Raw genomic sequence first — 15,000 nt, 5'->3', positions numbered from 1 at the left:
CGTTTTACGAGTATATATGAATACAAACACACACACACACACACACACACACACACACACACACACACACACACACACACACACACACACACACACACCTACTGACCTACTGACCATCTACAGAATCATGAAAGGCACAGAAATACTTGATAGAGAGGACTTGTTAAACTGGGACAGGAGAAGCACAAGAGGACATGGAAAGAAAATAAAAAACATAGCTACAGAAGAGATCTGAAGAAAAACAGTTTTCCACATAGAGTGGTAGACACTTGGAACAAACTGGACAAGGAAATAGTGTGCGCAAAAACAGTTCATGAGTTTAAAAGCAAACTAGATACTGCGAGATACAAAGGCAGGACACCACGAGCGTAGCTCCCCTTCCCGCAAAATACAACTAGGTAAATACACACATATCCAGGAGGTGCCAAGATAAGAGGGAGGGAAGAGGGTGGAGGGGAGTGGAGTATGTTATTGGTGGAATGGGTGGGAGTGGTTTTTATGCCTTTGTTTTTTTGGCTACCTCCCTAGTAAGTTTGGTATATGTATGTATGAGCATATATATATATATATATATATATATATATATATGCACACACACACACACAAAACTGGGGGACTGAGGTGGGGAAATCAGAGAAAGAGGAAGCAGGTACGGGCCCTCCTGTCAAGGACACATTTTTTTTTCTGTTCTTATTAAAAAAAAAAAAAAAAAAAAAAATTCGAGTTTCCTCTAAAGCCGTCTATCGTTACGACATAAGCTTCTGAAGACTTTACTTCTAATTTGTCTTGATTTTTTTCCTTGTTTTTTATTTTATTAATTAATTTTCTCTCTTCTATTTTCTGGTGTTTTTTTTTTTTATCCTTTCCAGGAGATTTTATGTTCAGTAGTTTGTTCGAGTGGATTTTTGGAAAATGCAAATTTGAGGAAGAAATTGATGAGAAATACACAGAGATAACACTTAAATTGCAGAGTAATTAAGTATCGATCAATTCACGCAAACACAAAGGAGTTTCCTTCAACTGAATGACACAACCTGGAATCAACCAGAACAAGATTATTAAATATTTGAAAGTTAATCGAGATAGACTTTGGAATGTCTGACTCGTGAAAGTAGAGTGATGACGAAAATGCCAATATTTTCTTGTCAGCTAAATACAAATACATACAAGGAGATTCATTAGACAAGAAAAAGTAATGATATAATATTCAAACAATACAGGTATATATATATATATATATATATATATATATATATATATATATATATGCATATATACATATGTAGAGACATTGGGACAAATTATGGGAAAGACCCGTGTTTCCCCCTCCACCTTTCCCATAATATATACATATATACATATATACATATGCATATATACATATATATATATATATATATATATATACATATATATATATATATATATATGTATATATATATATACACATATATATATATATATATTACCCTCCTCCCATTCTGTGCCACTGAAGAGGACTGTAGCTTACAGTCGAAATACAAAGATTCACCGTTTCTAGTTTTTCATTCTGCACCAACCGCGAAGCAGCTTTGATTTAGGAATGTTCCACTACATTTTTCATCAGTAATATATATATATATATATATATACATATATATATATATATATATATATATATATATATATATATATATATATATATATATTACAGATGCTTAGAGTGCCTCACATAGAAAACGGTGCTGAGGGATGTTACCTATTATTAGTATATAGGAAATCTAATCTTTAACTTAGAATAGACCTTTAACCATGAACGACCTTATATCTTTTTTTCAATAATTTATTCTATCTTTTCTGACATCCAACCTAATCATGGACCAAAAGGTCTCCTGTCGGCATGTTCTTTCTTTGTAATCCTTTGTAAAAATTGACAAAATTAAATCACACGATTTCAGAAGTCGATAACTGAAAAAAAGCTGTGCTGACTGATAAATGTTTACTGTTGTCAATATTAAGGAAGGGGTGTGGAGTGTATTCAGGGATGGAAAGGGTGGGAATGATTTTATGCCTTTTCCTTTTTGGCTACCTCCCTTGTAAGGGGGAAAAAGCCTTGGTATATGTATGTATGTAATATTAAGGAAGCTGTATACGGGAACATGCTCCCTATGCCTTGATATAGAAGCCCAGCATAATGTGATTTCTGTAAACCAAAGTTTGTTCTGTCAGGTTTAGTTTATTTTCATCCGAGTACGTAATTGAATTAATGTGTAAAACTCGACCGTCTGAGCTTCTAGATTGTCTTGTTCTTTCCAATTTATTTTGACGATAATTCATGTTATTTTTCTTTATAACACACATTACCGTTTCCTTTGTCGTCTTAAATGATCTAAATTATTCATTCATTTACAATATTTATTTTTATTTTAATGACATAGCTCCCCAAGAGACCCAGATGCTAATAGGTTCTTTCTTGTTTTGCTAACACAGTATGAATTCATTACAAAAGTGTTGTAAGACAGAATTGGATTTTAAATCTAAATTGAAGTCGTTGAGTTTGTGTAATGGAGAGGTAGTTGAAAGACGCTTTTCCTTTCATTCTAAAGCCGCGTCCACATTTGTTGCATTTCCACGTATACTATCATCTTTGTGCACCACCTAGTGATACGATACGGTGCAACAGGGTATTGTACCCCCTTGTTGCGTATCCGCCTGCTGTATACGGATACGCAACAAGTGGGTACAGTACCCTGTTGCACCGTATCGTGTCACTAGGTGGTACGCAAAGATGATACGATACGTGGAAATGCAACAAGTGTGGACGCGGCTCAAGCTACGTTTTGACCACTGTCACAGTGGTCAAAACGTATCTTAAGCCGCGTCCACACTTGTTGCATTTCCACGGATCGTATCATCACAGTGACTGTGAGCCTCTGCGTGTTAGCTCAGGTCCCTAGATTCAGCCAACGCAGCGGATCACGAAGGTAATCGGATCGGACTCCAAAGGAAATTTCTTTTCCTTTTTCCATTTTTCCCCAAAATTGTAGAGATTCTCTCGATCAGTTTTGCCCAAAAGTTCGATTCTCATTTTCGGTTTTCATTGTATTATCTTTCTTTCTCTTTCTTTTTTCTTTTTTATTCTTATATTCATGAGTTCAATTCTCAAAAATTGCTTCTCCACTGACTGATGTGAATTTCATTTTCCATCAATTTGATATGTATAGACTGAAGTTATGATGAACAGACTAACTTAAATTAACATTGTAGAGATCGTTGGCTGGAAAGGTAAAATTATATATTCTAGAAATAGATATGCTAAGCCCAAGTTGAATTGATGGTTCATAGAAAAATACAAGTTATATAATGGGCTCTCCGGACCCTTCATGATCACTTGTTCCTTAGAAATAACAAATCATCCTCCAGGGTTACCTGAAATAGTCAAATACGTTTTGTATTTTACTACATAAAATACTTTATACTGACTTATTTACCTTGTTTTTTTATCGCTGCAGTGGGATGATATTGCCGTAAATTGCTTGTAAAATTCAGGTTTTGGTAGCATCGAATCACTAAAAGTAGTCCGGTTTCCTACTTTGGCAACTGCTCTTTGGTACGAGTTTGTGTAATGTGATTTGATGGATCCGTTGCTCAGATCCCAGAGGGTGCCAACCGTCGCGTCAGTTTTCTTGTTATCTTGCCAATGTACTGTATGTGTGCGGTCTCATCACTCTCGCAGCTGTATTGGTAATCGATCCCAACACATAAGAACATAAGAATGAAAGAGACCGCAAGAGACCATAAGGCCTACACCAGGCAGTTCCATGTCCATTACCACCTATCATCCCCATCCATAGCTATCCAACTTTCTCATAAAACAACCGATAGTTTCAGCGCTCACTACATGGTTACTAAGTCTATTCCATGCGTTAACTACTCTATTGGTAAACTAGTTCTGGCCTTGTTCCTTCTTAGATCTAAATTTGTCCAGTTTAAATGCATTACTACGAGTCCTGCCCTGCTGTCTTAATATGATGACCTTGTCTGCATCATCCTTGTTCAAGTCCTTGACCCATTTGAATACCTCTATTAGATCACCCGAAACACCAGTTCAAAAAGACCGTTTTCTTTACCGATAGAACTACAACAATGTGGGATTTGAACTTCACATGTACAGTGACATGATATAAATAAAACATGTAACATATCGTTTATGTAAGGGATTCTTTGAATCACGTTACACAATCTGAAACTTACGATTGTTAACATTGAAAGACTTTGAGCTTAACGTAAGCATGATAGACAATGGACGAGATTCACGTTGGTTCGTGGAAGCCTTCTAAAGCCAGGGTAAACAACCAATCACAAACATCCTTGTGTTCCGTAAAATGACTGGCATCAAGAAAACCGGCGAGCCGCTAGCTAGCTGCAGCTTGGACTAAAATGATACATGGACTCAGAAATTTGCCTTACGAAGAGAGGCTTAGGCACCTTAACTTACACTCTCTGGAAAGACGCAGAGTGCGGGGTGATCTAATAGAGGTGTTCAAGTGGACCAAAGGTTTTAACAAGGGTGATGCAAACGAGGTCATTATATCAAAACAACAGGGTAGGACTCGCAGTAATGGATTTAAACTGGACAAATTTAGATTTAAGAAGGAAATAGGCAAAAATTGGTTTACTAATAGGGTGGTCAACGAATGGAATAGATTTAGTAACCATGTAGTGGGCGCTGAAACTATCAGTTGTTTTAAGAAACGGTTAGACAACTTTATGGATGGGGATGACAGGTGGTAATGAATATGGAGCTACTTAGTGTAGGCCTTACGGTCTCTTGCAGTCTTCTTCATTCTTATGTTCTTATAATCAAATTTGAATTTCTACTAAAAATATCCTAGATGTAAATGAATTCCATAAGTCTTGCCCAACACAGAAGTATAGATTACAATTTTCTAGCTTTGTCCCTGTCTATGCCATGGTAAGAATTTCGCACATACACAAAATAATCCACTAAATGTCTGATCCGTTCTGATGTTTTCAACTGGTTTTACATCGTTACCTGTTTGGTCAACTAACATTTTTCACAACATGGAATTCTCGAAACACAGCCTCCAATGTTACTTTAGGGGAGTTTTTGATAACCGTTCTAGTATTCCTGGATATTACATACATACATATACCAACGGCTCCCCCCTCCCCTTACAAGGGATGTAGCCAAAGTCAAAGGCATAAATCCACTCCCACCTATTTCATCCCTACATACTCCACTCCCATTCACCACTCCTCCCTCCCTCCCTCTTAGATGTTACTTTGATAATAAATTCAGATTGTGCCTCCCCCTTCTGTGTTCATTCCATCGCGTAGTTCTTGCATTTATACATTGTTAACTTGTGCTTGTTTTCTGTACTCCGAAGCTGTCGTGATGGACGAAAACGTTCATTTCTATATTGTTGAGACATTCTAACAGGCTGAATGTCTCAATAATATATATATATATATATATATATATATATATATATATATATATATATATATATATATATATATATATATATATATATAATGTATATTCCACTAGACACCAACCAACCATTAACTTCCAATCTTTCCCACCCTACTACAACTACCCCACGACCTCAGCCACCCTACCACCACCACCACCACCACAATCACTGCCACCGTTCATGTCGCTCTCCTTGCACAGCTGGCAGAATTGACGCGACTTTGATGCTTCCCTGACTCGCACCCATCTCCAACGCCTTCATTCAATCTGGCCCATCTCTCGTCTTTTACTCTTTGGGAAGGGGGACCTGATTGATGACAGGAGAGCTCACAGGAGTCCCCTCTCCCAGCGTTTAGGACTTCCCCCCTCCTTTCCACGACTCGGCGGTTCCTCTTCGTCCTGTCTTCAATCATCGTCTCTCTTTCAATAACCAGGCTTCAGCTTCCTTCATTTTTCATCTCCCTTGCTCTTCCCTTCCCCTGCCCCAACTTATACCATACGGTGTAGGGACTGTATAAGGTATATTGTCGATATTTTAGGGACTTTAGTGAAACCCTTGATAGTCAGAATCACTTTGCATTTTTTTCTTGTAAGTGTGCATGTGAAGTTATCGTTCGTTTTCTATGAAGTTGGAGTTCCTTCGATTCTCAAAGCATTTCCCACCAGTTCCGTACGTGGGATGAGAAAACACCATTAAACCTGATAGCTTCATTCAGATGAATGGTACCCACCCTATGGAAGATTTGTCCCTCATATATATATGTGTATATGTATGTATCTATCTAGATATATATATATATATATATATATATATAAGATATATATATATATATATATATATATTTATATATATATATATATTTATATATACATATATATTTATATATATATGTATATATATGATGAAGGTGGAAAAAGAAGTCACGGGTCTTGTTCCGAGTTTTTTGTTTTTGTTTTCTCTCTCTTTTTTTTTTTTTTTTTTTTTTCTTTTAGTTTATTCCTGACCGGTTTCGCTTTGTGCTTCTTCAGGAGCAAATCAATAAAACTCGGAACTAGACCCGTGACTTCTTTTTCCACCTTCATCAATTTGTCCCAATGTCACAACATATATATATATATATATATATATATATATATATATATATTTATATACATATACATATATATATATACATATATATACATATATATATATGTATATATATATATATATATACATATATATATATATATATATATATATATGTATATACATGCCTCAATGAATTCTGTCTGAGAGAGATATTGACAAGGAGAACGAGTTATCAGACAAGACGGCGACAACGAAGCCTCACGGTTAGTGGAAACTGGTAATGGACCTCACAAAACCTCACGATTTCTGGAAGCTGGAAATGGACATCACAAAGCCTCACGACTTCTGGAAACTGGAAGTGGATATCACAGGCACTTCCCTCTGCTGTGTTATACTCAGTCGAAGAAAACAGATCAATGTCAGCCATAAAAGAATACATAAACAAGTCGAAACTGCAGGGAATTAATTTATATTTTCCATTCGCTCCTAGAGGCAGAAGCTTTCCAGTGTTTCATGATATTTTTTTTTCAGTGATACATAGAAACGCGTGACGCTCAATCGAAGACGAAGTTTCGAAACAGTTTGTGGTTTCCAATGGGAAGGCCAAGATACGGATGGGGTAACGGTATAATACACGACATGACAGAGTACTTAGAGAACCCGGCAGAATGACAGGAAATCGATACCAACTGAAGAACGTAGGGAGGCTTAGTGAAGACGGCTATGGGATTTCAAGCCTAAGGGTCCTTTCACACTAGGCAACTAGTGACCATCACTAGTTGCCTGGTAACCATTATTTTAAATTGAGCCCTTCACACCACGTCACTGCGGTTGCACGGTTGCGCAACAGGCTATGGCTGTTGCCCGCTCCGGTAACAAGTGACCGTCGCTGGCAGTTGCCGTCACCGACCGTCTTTTTTTTTCTTGACCAGCAAAGCCAACAGAAGAAGCACCTCCTCTATTGATGCCATTCTTTCGACTAATGAGATGATGAGAAAGGATTCCACAATTCGGTGACAGTCACTGGTTGCTTGCAGTTGCCCGCGACTTTCACACTAGGTAACTAGTGACCGCCACTAGTGACGGTCACTAGTTGCCTATTTTGAAAGGGGTCTAGATGCCACATGAGTGAGTGAATGTTGTGGTTTCCACTACAAAACAATAACCTCATTTGCTGGGAACGTAACACGCTTTTGTATACAAGAAAACACGTTTTATTGTGCAATGACACCGAGGGCTCAGAAATCTTCACAAGTCACGAGAGTGCATAACGGTAGGTCGTGTCAGGAAGTCTTGGACAGGATTCTCAAGATCCATGGGAGTGTTATGGACTCTTTTAGCCAGAGTATATGGCGTTGTTGACAGTTATTTAGGAAGACTAAGATCCGAATCTTCAAGTCGCCTACGTCCCCTGTTTTGCTGGACATTGATGAGGCATGGACACTGAATGCTAACTTGAAGAAGCGTCTCTACGTATTTAGTATCAATTGCTCTCGGAGAATCAATTGGTATCGCCGTTGAGACTATCATCAAACCAGGGATTGTTTCTTTAGACTTAATAAAGGCCTGTCACCAACATAATTCGTGATAGTCAACTTTGGCTATTCGGAGAGGTGATAAGCTTCCTTGTTCTTGTTCACATATGCAGGGTATTGTCCACATAAGACTTTGATAGAAGAGACGAAGTTGTTGCTCCCAGAGCTCATGGTCGGAGTAGATTGTTCTAACAGGCCGAGGGGTGTTTGGGATGGAAAGGGTGAGTTTATGGGAGCTTGTTCGGGAACTTGCTAAGGGTTTGGCGACGCACCCCCCCCCCTCACATACTTGCGAATGTACTCCCACTGATACTGATGTACACTAAACACTCAACACAAAAGTCTATAATATAAGATACTCATCAATAGAATTATATGTGTATAAATGTCTAAACAGAAAAGTAGTAGCACATTTGTAAATATCACACAAGAAACCCACAGTCGGAGAAAATAAACTTCGAATGAAAGAAGATTCTATATTTCGGCTGCCAACTGCAGCCCTCTTCGTACTTTCCTGAAGGAGGCTGCAGTTTGCAGCCGAAATATAGAGTCTTCTTTTATTTGAAGTTTATTCTCTCCGACTGTGGGTTTCTTGTGTGATACATATATAATGGAGAAATTGAAGGTTGTAGACCTTTTTCAAGAAAATGTACAAGCATCAGCACATTTCCTCACATTCATGAAGAAAGAAAATTAGAAATGGGTTTCATAGTAGCTCCCTTTTGTAACTCGCGACCTCTCACAGCCGAATCGACTCTCGCACTTGATGAAGTATGATACGTTGTCATAGTAGGGGTGAAGGACTACTATTACAAGCTCGTTTATCTGGACTGAGCCCTAGACTCGCATCCAGTGTTGCCAGATGGTTGATCTGTTCTTTTCCGGATTTCCATGAGTTACGACTCTTCTTCTTTCTTCTTCTCTTTTTTCTTGTTGTTCTTCTTCTTGTTCTTGATTTCCTTGTCTTTCTTCTTGTTCTTGTTTTTGTTGTTCTTGTTTCTGTTGTTCTTGTTTTTGTTGTTCTTTTTCTTGTTCTTGTTTTCCTTCTTATAGTTCTTTTTTCTTGTTCTCCTTCTTCTTGTTCTTGTTCTTGTTTTTGTTCTTCTTGTTCTCCTTCCTCTTCTTGTTCTCCTTCTTCTCTTTTTTTTATTATTGTTCTTCTTGATTTCCTTGTTTTCTTCTTGTTCTTGTTCTTCTTGTTTTTATTCTCCTTGTTCTTCTTCTTCTTGTTCTCCTTTTCTTCTTCTTGTTCTAGTTCCTCTTGTTTTTGTTCTCCCTCTTTTTCTTGCTCTCTTTCTTCTTCTCCTTTTTCTTGTTGTTCTTCTTGTTCTTTATCTCCTTGTTCTTCCTCTTCGTCTTGTTCTCCTTGTTCCTCTTTTTCTTTTTCTTCTTGTTCTCCTTTTTCTTGTTCTTCTTGTTCTCCTTTTTCTTCTTCTTCTTCTTCTTGTTCTCCTTTTTCTTCTTCTTCTTATTCCTCTTCTTCTTGTCCTCCTTCTTCTTCTCCCTTCATCTCCTTCTTCTTCTTCCTCCTCCTCCTTTGTGACATCTAAAGACTGATACTATAATGGTAACGGTTGGAGTCCGTTTTCTTCCCTAATAATATATCCCCACCAAATTGAAATACTGCCATTCGACACCTCTCCTCATCTTTCTCCCTCCCTCCCTCCACTTCTGTCTCTGCCCCTATCGTGTTGCCTGTCTAGTGCGCGCCTGTCTACCTGCCCCTCTTCTCTCTCTCTCTTTTATCTATTTCAATGGAACCGTCTAGCAAAACTTCTGTCTCCAATTTGCAGCAAAGGGCAGAATCTACTGTTAAAGTTTTTTTTCTTTGATTTCTGTTATCAACAAATGCACCCAAGTTACGAACTAAGCTTCCGAACGACTCCTTTCAAATGAAAGAAAGTTCATGAAGTTCGTGGTCTGAGCGTAGGTGTATAACCTACATCAGCCAAACAATAGGGAGAAAAATATCTGCAAGAAATACTCGAACTGGGATCCGAACCGACTCGAACGTACCCAACGACCGAATCTTTTTTTTTTTTTTTTTTTTTTGAGGGAGCACGAGAAGACAGATGCTATTTTCTGTAATTAAATTCTCACCCTTGAAATTAAGTTTTCATTTTAAAATTTTCTCGTGAAATTCCTTGTCTGTGGCAATTAGCTTCCCAGCCTTCCATCCCAGGATACTTTCTTAACGGGCTAAACTAGATTTTCGTTATCTAGATAAGAAGGCCGTTATCAGGTCAAAGGAGCCAATCAGCAGGCCTCCTTTCGACCTGTAAACTTAGAACTTACACTAAATAAAAATATATAGTGTGAACATTGTGACGAAGAAGCCACTTAGGTGAAACTAGTCAGGAATAAAAGTATTTCCCTCAGCCCGTGTTCCCTTTACCTCCTATCCACAAAAATATATAGATCTAAAACATCTAAAGATAATAATGCATCTAATAATGAAAGTTCAAACCAGGCCATCCTTCCAAGATGACAGTAATTTGATCTTATGGTTGACAGAGAAATAGGCGATCTTAGTTGCCAACTATATATATATATATATATATATATAAATTTATATATATATTTTTATATATATATATTTATATATACATATATATATATATATATATGTGTGTGTGTGTGTGTGTGTGTGTGTGTGTGTGTGTGTGTGTGTGTATTCATGCATAATTATGAGGGCGGTAATTATAACGTAACAAGAAGTAGATCATCCCTTAAGTTTCATCATAGTCACAAAATAGTTTGATGAAGTACCTTAATCCCATTACTACTACATTGTTTAAAAGACAAAGTCATTACCACAGTGGTTGCACATACCTATCACTACAATGGTTCAAACTAAAACACATTGCTCCCGTGTTCTCCTTGGAGCAGTGGAGATGAGATGTTTCGGTCTTACAACACCAGAACAGGGTATGGAAGCGTGTTACAGCAGTGAATGGTTTAAACAAACCTCTAAAACCCAGGAGGTTTGCAAACCCCTTGGGGTTCTCTGGACGGTTCCCAGGGGTGTTTGGGTGACTAGCAAAACATAACTTAAAACACTTAAATCTGTAGAGAGAGAGAACATTGCATATTGTTTTTGATGTTAATGCTTGACTGATGAATAAAGTCATTACAATTTAACCATTTGATATCCATTGCGGTGCCACTGTATATTCAATTAGTCTTAATATATTATCATTCTGTATTCTGCGTCAGGTTAATCATCTATTGCGGTGCTATTGTATATGTAATTAGTCTTGGTACGTTACCATTCCATTTTCTGTGTCAGGTTAATGGAGGTACGGGTCGATGGTCTGGTGGCTCTCGGGGTACGTAGAAAACGGGAAAAAAAGGTTGAAAACCTCGGTTCTAACACATTTGATCACTGCGGCGTTTTCTATGACTTGTAAGTTTATTCTGGTTGCCAACAGATGATTTTAAACGATGCACGTCCGTGATATAAAGGTTAGACCATCATTTCGATGATTTTTTTTCTTAACCTTAATTTTGTGACTTAAATGTCTAATCTTTATATTGGCTGGTGATTCTCTTTGGGTGTGAGTTACTTAGTAGCCTCCCCACCCCCCTACCCCCACCCCCACAAAATATATATATACATATATACATATATATATATATATATATATATATATATGTGTGTGTGTGTGTGTGTGTGTGTGTGTGTGTGTGTGTGTGTGTTTCTTTTTTGCGCAGTTGTTTCTCAAACTTAATTTCCTCCTCCCTTGGTCATTTCTTGTGTGTTTTCACTTCTCATCTTTTTGAATATCACAATGAACGTTTGAAGACGTTTGTGTAAAAATGATATGCACCAGATTAATTTTTCTTTTTCCTAAATTTTGTACTCTCATTCGTTTTGCTTTGATTTATTTATTTATTAGTTTACCATTTTTTATACGTTGCTGAAGAGGATTGTACTGTTAATTTGAAGACGATCTGCAACATAATTAAGTTTCTAGCCTTACCTTGCTAGTCATGTGATATCGGAGACCATAAAAAGTTGTTTGTCTAAGTCTTGTCCTCGTCTGATCCACTTCAATTACACCCTGCCAATCTATTTCTCAAACAATGCTCCGAGTTCTTGTATCTTGGAATCTAATTTATTTTCTTCGTTATTTCTCGACATCAAATCATACATATACCAAAGGCTTTCTTCCCCCTTACACGGGAGGTAGCCAAAAAACAAAGGCATAAAAACCACTCCCACCCATTCTATCCCTACCATACTCCATTCCCCTCCACCCTCCTCCCTTCCTCTTATCTTGGCACCTCCTGGATGACGGGTCATTCCTGTATCTTGTCCACTGCCCTGGGTCAGAGGCAAGACACAGCACATCCACAGCAAAGCAGCTTCATTAAATCGGCGACCCCCCTCCCTCTCCGTCCCTTCAAATCAAATCATACAATCAAATAATGTTCTGGTCGTTTCAGATTGGTCTTGTAAAATTTTGATAATAGAGTTTTACATACATTTACTGGCATATCACGTTTCTATCCTATGAACTATCGACACAAGATGGAAGACTTCCCATGTTCCTTCTTTTTCGTCTTTCCTCCTTCGAATGCTAATTTTGGTCTCGGTTACTAGAGCTGGGCGCGTTACCACCGGACATGCCGTGCGTTACCGCCGGACATGCCGTGCGTTACCGCCGGACAAGTAGTGCGTTACCGAAAAATCTAGGTATACATACTGCGTATGCGTATATACACATACACAGTAACGCGGATCTCTCTTAGGAAATTAAAATCGGTAACACATTGACGGAAACGCACCCCAGATTTTTCGATAACGCACTACCTGTCCGGCGATAACGCGCCCAGCTTCTGTCGAGCACTTACTCTCCTTTCCCTCTTTTTGGCCCTTCTGACGTCCACAGACCGAGTTGACAAGGATTGAGGGAGTAACGTATTTGTCCATTTAACTCCACCTCACATTTCCCTTTCAGGCTCTTGTTAAACAATTTCGAAAGTTTTAACCAGGTTTAAAAACTTGTCCCGGTTAATTTCTTTTCTCTTTCAATCCAGTTTCTCCTCACTACTGTTGTTGGAATCTTCAAGAATCTTTTTTCATGTTCCTCCATTCCTCTCTCCGTTTCTTCTCAGGTTCATCGTATTATGTCAGTGTCCTTTCTGCACTTGTTAGTATATTCTTAAACACTGAATCATGTTTATTTTATTAATATATAATGATGATGTTTTTTTTTTAGTGATAATTGTTCAGTAATAACCAGCGCTTCTCTTCTTAAGAACAATATTGCACCAGAGATTTCTAAAGATAGTTAAGAAGAGGCAGAAGTTGCATATGATCAGAATTTCTTCTTATTTTTCTTCTTCTGCTTCTGCTTTTTCTTCTTCTTTTTCTTCTTCTTTTTCTTCTTCTTCCTCTTCTTCTTCCTCCTCCTCTTCTTCTTCTTCTTCTTCTTCCTCTTCTTCTTCTTTTTCTTCTTCGTCATCGTCGTCGTCGTCTTCTCCTTTATCTTCTTCCATCTTCTTCATTTTCTTCTTCGTCAATTTCCTCTTCGTCTTTTTTATCTTCTTCCTTCTTCTTTCTTCTACTTCTTCTTCATCTTCTTTTTCTTCGTCTTTCTTCATCTTATTCTTCTTCCCTCTTATTCTTATTATTTTTCTTCTTCTTCCTTCTTCCTCTTCTTCTTGTTCTTCTTTCTTCTTCCTTCTTCTTCCTCCTCTTCTTCCATCCTCTTCTTCCTTCTTCCTTTTCTTCTTCTCCGTCTTCTTCTTCTTCTTCTTCTTCTTCCTCTTCTTCTTCCATCTTCCTCTTATTCCTGTTCTTCTCCCTTTTTCTCCTTCTTTCTCCTTCCTTCTTTTTGGGTGGATATTGATTTCCAACCATAAATGAACGCCGAGTGATTTGGTTCGTAGGGATGCTGTCAATAAAGTCACAAAAATACGGACTGAAAAAAAATGAGGAAGAGTCAAAAATCCACCCACATGGGGATTCTAGTGGCGGGAAGAGATGTAATCTCAATTGTTTTTCTTGGTTCAATAGTTATGATACCTGAGGGACATTAATACTCTGATTGGAGTTCTCTCTCTCTCTCTCCCTCTTTCTCTCTCTCTCTCGCTGTCTCTCTCTCTAGAACGAATACATGCACACACTTACATATGCACACACACTCATACACACACACATATACACACGCACACACACAAGCACAGCACACTACGTGTGTGTCAACATGAGGAGAAAAAGAGCATTTGGACAGTTTAAAACAAAAGTCTGTTCGAGGTTAAACAAAGGTAGAAGGAGACTCACTCAGGATAAGTTAAACTAACTAGATAAGGAATTTAACCGAGATCAATCTAACCTTGGAGGAGGTGGGGTTTCTCTCAGTCGAATAAAGATAACTGGTGAGGAGCAGAATGCAAGTAATTATGTGTATCTCTATCTGTACTGTATAGGTTAATGCGTTCAGGTGAATACACGCAGATACACGCACACATACACACACACACACACACACACACACACACACACACACACACACACACACACACACACACACACACACACACCATCCACAACCACAAACACACACACACACACGCTCATTTCAACTTGGACTAAAGAATTCGGTGACATTACACGCTAGGCAAGCATTGCTATGCAATCCTACATGCAAGTTTGTTTTAGGCGGAGAATCAACGTTGAGACCTTGTTTTCACTTTTACGTGGGCCTGGGCGGAGACACAGGCAGACTCTTCTGTAAAGAGATTACGTTTTCTTTGAGACCTTCTTGCAGCTTTGGTGACTTGCCCTCTGCCTTTTGAGGCGCCTCGAGAAACACATCGCGATGACATTTGATACGTCAGTAACTAGACAATTTTTTTCTATTAATATTTGTAATCTATTGTTTATAGTTTATTATTTAGTATCT

At 38.1% G+C, this 15,000-nt stretch overlaps 1 protein-coding gene across 5 annotated transcripts in view; it reads left to right on the top strand.

Annotated features, from left to right (window-relative positions):
- Positions 1 to 15,000, top strand: part of LOC143032384 (uncharacterized) — a 225,827-nt gene that overhangs the window by 67,088 nt on the left and 143,739 nt on the right. The gene's annotated exons all lie outside the window — the stretch shown is intronic.

Source organism: Oratosquilla oratoria, chromosome 13, assembly GCF_046742065.1.
Source record: "Oratosquilla oratoria isolate Oo_2021 chromosome 13, ASM4674206v1, whole genome shotgun sequence".
Lineage (NCBI taxonomy): Eukaryota > Metazoa > Arthropoda > Malacostraca > Stomatopoda > Squillidae > Oratosquilla > Oratosquilla oratoria.
This window is presented reverse-complemented; position numbering and strand designations above follow the sequence as displayed.